Below are 9,440 nucleotides of genomic sequence, written 5' to 3'. Positions count from 1 at the left end.
GATTTTTAGTTTTTTTATAATTTCTATCTTTATTACATCCACGTAAGCATTCGTCTTTAAAACGTCAAGATCTTTCCTCTCTCCTCCCTCTTTCTCATTGTCGTCCCTCCAATGAGTTTCCACCCTTCCTTTCATTTAAAGAAACCAATCTCCATCGTCAACTATGACCTCCCCTCCCCCCCCCCCCCCCCCTACCGCCTCCACATTCCCTAACCCTTTATTTGTTGATCCCTTTCCACTCTCTACCTTGTTAATGTTTCTCACATCGGTGCAACACGACCATATACGTGGTTATATATGTTGGAGTCTACATCTCTCTCCATAAGGTTTCTTTTGAAAAGACAATCTTAGATTTAACGTATATTTTACATGGTATCAAAGTCGGTGTCTGCACCTATGTGGTTTGACACATTCATTGTCTATCCTCATCGAGCCTACGTCTATGAGGGTGAGTGTTATAATATACAACATCAATGTGAAACATTCCTATAAGTGTTTATATATTTTGGAGTCTCCACTAACCATAAGGGCTCTTTCGGAGAAACAATATTGGACTTTACATATATTTTACATGTTTATCCTTACGACCACTAGCGTCTTCTCGTTAATTTCTCTTCACCAACAAACACCAACAAAGCTTCTTGTACTTTTCAATATTAGACAACTTCAAATGAGTTTTCTAAGGGTGGGATTCTCTTTATAAATTAACAGAAACTACAAAAGCCAAAAGTTTACATTGTTCTAAAACCACTTTAAGAACATCTCCAATAATTAACTCCTTTAAAGCTTTTTATTTTTTCCATCTCACCATTCCACTAACTTTAATTTAACAAAAACTTATCACTCTTATCATGAACTTTTTCCAAAAAACTCACTAATTTATCATATAACATCCAGACTCTTAAGGTATTTAAATCAATTTAATTTAAATAAGTTTTGGGTTTGCCACGACGTGGTGGAGGCACCACCACGACATGGCATATCAAGACTATTCGCGAACTGTATTTAGGTCGCTATGACGTGACAGTATTTATGCCACTACGTGGTAGCCATCTGAGGACAAAAACTGTAGTTTTAGGGTCTTAAGCCTTATATAAAGAATGTGTGAGCTAGGGTTTGCTCACACTCAGCCTCCAACACTCTCTTTTAAACCCTAATCCGTTCTAGCCTCTTTGATCTTATTTTTGAAGAAACTTGTGGTGTTTTTGGCCTCTTGAAGGAGAAAGAAGCTCTCTTGGTGTGTTGATTCACCTTGCAATCATCATCTTCATCTCCTAGCATATCTTCTAGACCTTTAAAAGTGTTCAAGTCTCAATCTTTATGTTTTTAGGTTGCTATATCTTTAGATTTGTCCCATATTCTTCATGTATTGATAGGTTGGGGTGGTGAGATATCATAAACTTTGCAACTTTATCAATCTTTGGGACATTTGGGGTATTTGATGCTTGGGATCTGATGTATGAGTGGGTTTTGTAACCATGCATGAGGTTTTGGTCTTAAACCCTTATTTTTGACCTAATATGAAGTCAAGACATGCATTGGCATGCATGTCTATAAAGCACCAACTTTTATATTAGTTTTGGTGTTAGAAACTCTTCTAGAGGAGATGAATTAAGGACTTTAAATCTAGAAAATGAGTCATACTTCGTTCCAAAAACAAGTCTTGGAATCATACTCCAAGATTTTAACCTTGAGTGGCATAATCTTAAGAAAGGTTTATAACACTTATCAAATGTAGAGTAAAATGTTTTCTACTCTTGTACATTTAAAATTGGTAAGTTGTGATGTCTTGGATAGGACAATGACCAACTAAGACCAATTGTGTGAAATGTTTATCTTGATAAGAATCCACACGAACTCTTGAATATTTGTTTGTCAAGGAATGGTTCTTGACAAGGGAATAATATATGTCAAGAGATCAGTGGGAGTATTAAAGATCTTGACAAGTTTCAAGAACTAATCAAGAGTAAACCTATTGTTTATCACTAGCACACGACTTGAGGTTTGTAACCTATCGTGTTGACATATTCTTGTTTCTATGCCTATTCCTATTAAAGTTGACTATGCATGTGAGTGCTATGAGCTCTCAATTGCTTGCATAACAACTTGGAAGCAATGGTAGGCCCTTGGGCTGCCAGGTGGCAAGAAATTAAGATTAAACAAGTTCAGTCCATATGAGTTTGGATTTGTCACTAACCTTGTCTTGTGATTATGGTTATGACAAATTTACATGGATAGGAACATGTACACCCTAAAACTCTAAGTGTCATAAGGTTTCTATCCAATTCATGAAAATGATAGTGATGAAATGCTTTCACTAAGTAGATTTTAAGGAGATAGTAGTTGTGATATTTGCATTCTCAAATTCGATTATGATTACGGCATCCCTTTTCATAATTCAAATTGTGAGAAATGGTAAAAAGGTCTAAACATTTGAGGCTTATTGCTGTAAGTTCTACAATTGTTAAGACACACATGTAATCTATCTAAGGGAAGGTGTATGATTTTGAGAAGCCTAGATAAAGTCTTATCAAAGCATCTCGTGTCAGAAATATGAACTTTGGTAATGAAAGTCAATAAGTATTGATTTCTAGAAGTCCAGCTGATTTCTGGGTACATGTCAAAGATAGTGGGAGCATAAGTGTTATGCTAATAAGGATATAATTATTATGCTAGTGGGAGCATAATTATTATGGTAAGTGTTGAAAGTTAGTAATGTTAATTATAGAAAAAAAAGGTTTCAAATCGAAAAGTTGCAGGGATTGACAAGTTGTTTTACTATAATTAAGGGAGAGGAATTTATACTCTTTTTTCATTATAAAAGCTTAGATTGAGGTTTTAATCAAATTTAGTCAAGGACATATATGAATGTTATGTTGAAAAGATTCGACATAAGGAAATTCTATATGGAATGTTAATTGCGTTCTCAAAATTTGATTATGATTATGGCATCCCTTTTCATAACTCGAATTATGAGAACATGGCAAATAGAAATATTATAGCAAAAGACTGATCAAGTATCATGTCTTTATGTTAGACATTATGAATCGCATCCCATATGCTTCGGGTATAGGATTGATTGCATATGCTATAATATTCTCGTGTTCTAATTTTACAAATGCCTAGGGCATTAAGAGGGGAAAAGGAATAGAACCGGATTTGACTAAAGTGGTTAAACAACTGCTAAGGGCAATCAAAGGTTCGTCAAGAATTGGTTGCTTGTAGTTGGAAGTATTAAAATGGATGGACCATATTGACATATTCTGAAAAGAGGCAACTCTTGTTCAGAAGTGATAGTCAAAATGGGAATATGGAAATGTTTTCCATATTGGGAGTTGGATATTAAGAATCTATGAGAAAGTTAGAAACTTTTATGCAAGAAGGATGTTCAAAGAAATGTACTTTGAATTTGAGACTTCACTTCCTTGTAATTTTCTTGTAACAATCTCCAGTGGAAAGTTTTGTAATATCGTTGGTCAAGTCTCTGTGATTTTTGGTACCTAGACATTACAAAATAATCATTGCATGATAGTTTTGAATCTAACACATTCTAGCAGTGACAAGAATTTGGAATTCTTACACTTGCAATAAGGATTTGGATTTGTGAAATGAGCATCATTGGGAATATTTTCAATTGATCTATTTCACAAAGGAATGACCATAGACAAACATAGTTTGCATGCTTGGAGCATGGCATAACTATTGTTTAGACAAACATAGTGTGCATGCTTGGAGCATGGCATAACTATTGTTTTTAATTCAAGTAATAAGTTGATTATTCGAAACATTATACAATGAATAATGAGTAATCAATATGGCTCAAAAGTTTTGGGGCCATATAGGATTAGTATTATTCTTGTGTTTCACTTTGCATGTTTTGACTTCCCGAATAACTAGGTTATTCAAACCATCCACAGTCGATCATACTTTGGAAGTAGGTATTGAGGCAAGACTGTCATGAATGGGTCTGTAGTTTGTCTAGGCCATAGTTGTAGTGTTCATGAGTGCTCCTGGAATAAGATTCAAGTATTGGATTCAACCCACACTCATTTGAATCACTTCATGGATTTTATCACAAGTGATCATGAGACGATAATATCTTATATTCTTGAAACTAAGAGATATGAGTTGCAGTCTACAAGTCGGTTACACATTGATAATATGAAAACGCATCGGTAACTCGGTGTTATAAAACATATTGTTGAGTGTGATTTGATGAGTAGATAGAGCAAGCATATGAGTTGAATTTTATCCATTCCTTTTACCCTTTGAGGGATAAAAGTGATATATGTGTCCCCCTCGATGGTTTAGTGATGACACCCCTAAGTGCTTGGCCAAGCCTGGACTAACTTTATTTGTTCAATTAGTCGGTCGTCATAAATCGGAAACCGGGAAACAACAGATGGACAGAGAGAATGACTAAAATCCATGTCTCAGTCCATATGATATCTAGAATGAAGGAATATATGATCCCTTATCTAATGGACGCGTCATTGACTAGGTCAGAGTTCGACAACGGCTTTTAAGAGCTACGATTGCTAGTCAGGTTGTGGAGTCGTACTTGCAAAAATAGTTATTAGACTTATCCAAGTGGGAGACTGTTGGATTAGTGTCTAAGTCCATAACTATATTTGGCATGTACTTGACCCGAGAGTAGCATGGTCCATTTGGGTTGCATATCACCACGACAATTTGTTAAGATGGACTTTTGAGAATAGGTTATTTATGATTTGTTAATATATTATAAGTTCTAATATATTAATATGAAATCATATTATTTAATTATTATTGATCAATAATTAATTTGGAATTAATTTTGTGATCAAAATAGAATAATTAAATATATGGGGATTGATTGTTTAAATCATTCATTCTTGTAAAATGGGCTTATGATCCATAGTTCTTTATGTTAGGCTAAACCCATGTGGTGACCCATGGATACTCCATGGAGGTTAAAACCCATGGAGCATAAGGAATGTGGAAAGTCATGCACATTAGGGTTTGCATGGTGTAACCCTAGTTGTGCCACACTATATAAAAAGCCCCTTGGTTGGTGAAATTGGTGCTAGAGAGACTAGAGGGTTCTTGGAGAGCCTTAACCAATTTATGTGCACCATACTCTCTAAAAAGTCATCCTTTGTCCAAAGGTGTGTTGTAATTCCATTTGAGGCATTCATACTATTGGTGCTAAGTTCTTAAAAGCCAAATACATCAAGGATAGCAAGCTACAACAAGAGGTAATTCTATAACTCATTTCTATATTGTTTATGTCAATTGCATGCTAGTTGTAGGCTTAATGCTTTGGAAACAATATTGCATGTATAGTTAGAGAAAACATAGATCCAAAACATTTATATGTGCACCATAGGATATTGTATTATACCAAAACCCATCAGAAGCATGTATGTTGGGTTGGGCCCGTTCTTGTTAGATATATGGTATCTTAGGGGAACTCACTAACTTTAAATGTTTCAGATACTTCTGGTTCAAAAGGGAAGAGTTCGACATGATTGCATTGCACGCCCGAAGTTTTATTCCACACTATCTTGATTAATCATTGATGTGTGAGGATACATTATCATACTCTGATTATATTTCATTTGAAATGAATAGATGTTTGTTTTTGGTTACTTTAAAAATAAAATTTTTACCTTGAATTTTTAGGATGTTACAAGTTGGTATCAGAGCCTTGGTTTGATGAAACACCCCAAAAATATGGTCCAAAAATTTCATTTTAAATCATTAATAAAAACCATAATTATCAAATCATGTCATTCATAAACAAAAGCCGTTATATTAAATCAGAGTATCATCTCAAAACATGTTCTTTTTATCAGAGTAAAACATCCCATGCTTAAACTTCTTGGTGTGTGTAATGCAGTCATACCGAGCTCTTCCCTCCACTACCGGAAGTACCTTAAACCAAATATGAAAACCATAAGCACGAAACTTAGTGAGCTCCCCCAAACTACCACATACCATACACATAAAATATCACACATAAAAACCCTATGGGACACCGCCCAGCTGCATCGGGACGAACCCGGCATCGGATTCCTGCCCGGCATCGGGCTCACCCCGGCATCAGACTACGTCTGGCATCGCGCACCCCGACATCGGGCTTACCCCGACATCGGACTTACCCCATCACATACACAGCATAAACATATAACATAAACACATAACAGAAGCATATAGCATACATCGGGCTTACCCCGACATCAGGCTTGCCCCGGAACATATAACGCATAACATACAAGCTAACATACATCGGGCTTACCCCGGAACACATAACACATAACATGCCTGAATCACAAAGACATCAAGCATACATATACTCTTCTCGGGACCGCCCGACATCGGACCGAAGTCCGGAAACATATAAACTGCATCGGGCTAACCCCCGGCATCAGACCGAGATCCGGAACTACTAATATCTAAACGGGTCGGCATTGTGGCTGTAGACCCGTTCCTACAGGAGAAAACTCACCTCACAAAGCTGACTGCAAAATCCTGCGAATAACCCCTCGTTGCTAGCTGGCAGATCCCTGAACTACTGATCTCTCGACTCCTCGAGCTACCATTACCCAAAATAACAATTAGTCCAAACCAATAACTCTCCTTATAGTAAAATGACCATTTTACCCCTAACCGAACTTGGTCCATAACTAAGGCCCAAAACCATAATATAAAAAGGCCCAACACTAGGTAGGCTTCTCAAGCCCACTAGTGGTCCACTAATGGCCCAATTTGCTAAATTGGGCCCAATTCCTCTAATGGGCCTTACCCTAAGCCCAAACATATTCTTGGCCCAAATTATCCGACTTCTGATGGCCCAATAACACCTAAAGAACCAAAATCCACTGCATGGCCCAAAATGAGGTCCAAAACACGCCAAGCCCATATCTGATGAGTACGCTGAGCGTACTCTTCTCTACGCTATGCGTACAGCTGGCATGGATTGTACGCTATACGTACTGGCGTGTACGCCCACCATACTACTCTGTTAAGCCATTCTCTTCAAAACCTCTTAACCCCTTAAGACACTACGTCCCAACTACAGATCTGAGTCCAATAATCTATCTCAACTCATAAAGTCGATCACTTGGTGGCTTGCAACCCACCAAATGAGGTCAAACTTGGAAAAATAGCAACTAACTTCATGGAAATGGCTAGATCTCATGCATGGTTACAAATTGGCCCTAAAGATCGAAACTTTACTGCTTAAGGGACACTTTTAGCTCTGAGGGTGGCAACCCTAAGCTCAAAAACGAAGTTGCATCTTAAAAATCCATTCTTTGGATCTAAAAAGATCAAAAGCTCCATGAACCTAGATCTAAGCTTCTATGAGGAAAGTTTATAGCTTTATACCTTCAGGTGTTCTAGAATGGAACAACAATCTCGGATCTACTGCTTCTCCTTTGATCCACCACCTTGCTATGCTCTTTACTTGCTTGGAAAATGGATTCACACACCCAATATGGTCTCTAATGGCCTCCTAATCTCTAAGAACACTCAAGGAAGGATTAGGGTTTCGTGGTGGCTATCTAAGGATGAGAGGGAGGCTGATATCTAGGGCATTATGTTCTTTATATAGTGCTTAACCCCCAAAATTAGGGTTTAGGGCGTACTTCTCGTACGCTGGGCGTACTCCTCCCGCACCCGCGTCTGCTTATTTTTCTACGTCGGGCGTACTCCCAACTTACGCTGGGCGTACTCCCGTGTTGGCCACCTTGCATGCATGGTCCTTTCTTTCCATCTTTCTCCATTAAGGACCAATAATGCCAATAACCTAAAAGTGTTATAACTTCTTCATTCCAAGTCCGTTTCCGGCGAACTTTATATCCTCGAAAAGATGGCGGGAAGCCCCATGCTCCCAGCCACACCCCGAAGCCTAAAACCTTCCGAATAAGACCCAAGACCCATAAAAGGCCAAATCGCTTATACCATGGGCCTCCGAAACCTCAACTGAATACTTTTCAAAACGGGGTGTTACAACTCTCCTCCTCTTAAATTAGACTTCGTCCTCGAAGTCCGCTACTGCCAACCACCCTGCAACCTCTCACGACGTTCCTATACGATGCATACTTTGTCTGCTCGGTCCAATCCTCGAAGGACCGCTTCTATTGGCCTTCCGTCCGGTCTTCCTGAGCGAAATGCTATCCCTCGAAGGTATCCTCTTGAGAACCATCCAATCACTATAAACCTTAAGTACATCGCTCTTACCTAATCGGCAATCCTTTCGGTACTCCCCGAGTACTTATGCTGGACATCCTAGGGTTCACCCATTTTTCCCTGCGCGGTCACTAGCCTTCCCAAGGCAACTTTCCATAAGCAAGAACCTTCTCTATCCCTGTGTGAGACAACCCTTTGTTGTAACTAAATCTCCAGTCACTCCCAGTGTTGTCTCTTCGCTGCTACTCACTGAATGCTTCCTCTTATCACGTCTCAGTGTTGAACACCCCTACCCATCGAATGGATCAGGTAATCCTTTGAGTAAAAGATCCATCCCTGCAACGGTTAGACTCATACAAGAGCTGCGAAACAGAGTTAAACCCTTCCCTCTGAGATCACTTAACCCCGCTGTGAGTGACTTATCACTTCCCAATCAACCAGTTCTTCGTCCGCACCTGCAAACCTGAAACACTAATATTGCTCGAGATCCCAAAATTGCCCGAAACGCCGAGCTGCCTGAAGCAGTATGTTGTCACATGACTGCTTTCCCAAAATCTACCGAGACCTTCCGGGTCTCCAGCCAATCGGGTCCATGCGTCGAATCCCGACATCACCAAAATCCAATGCTAAAAGTGATCGCTACCTGACCAATGGTAGCCTTATATCACAAACGACCTCATACGGTCCATTGCTTCCCTGATCTCATAATTATAGTGGCGTTCCTACGAACTTATCATTGGCTCAACCAGGTCTAATTCATATGGGGGAAATTCGTAAACCAATCTGTGGACTTTCCACGTCGTCACTGTTGCACCCGAACTGGTGGATACTACTGATCCTTCTACGATCTAACAACACTCCCATGCTATCTACCAACCTAGTGAATTCTACGGCTACACCCGCATTCTCAGAACACTCTAGCTCTATCTGGCTGCTAGTGAATGCTACGACTACACCCGCAGACTTACAACACCTTCTCACACTATCTGGCTGCTAGTGAATGCTACGGCTACACCCGCAGACTTACAACACTATAACACTATCTAGCTACTAGTGAATGTTACGGCTACACCTGCAGACTTACAACACTTTCCCATACTATCTGGCTGTTAGTGAATGCCACAGCTACACCTGCAGTCTTACAACACATCCCACACTGTCTAACTGCTGGTGAGTGTTACAGCTATCCCGTAGTCTTACATCCTGACTAATCTTGCGTCCTGCCGGAAAAAAAATCTCCAACCTGGTTTCCCAAACCAGTCATT

The sequence above is a fragment of the Lactuca virosa genome, chromosome 1 (assembly GCF_052849685.1).
Source record: "Lactuca virosa cultivar CGN04683 chromosome 1, Lactuca_virosa_CGN04683_v6, whole genome shotgun sequence".
Lineage (NCBI taxonomy): Eukaryota > Viridiplantae > Streptophyta > Magnoliopsida > Asterales > Asteraceae > Lactuca > Lactuca virosa.
This window is presented reverse-complemented; position numbering follows the sequence as displayed.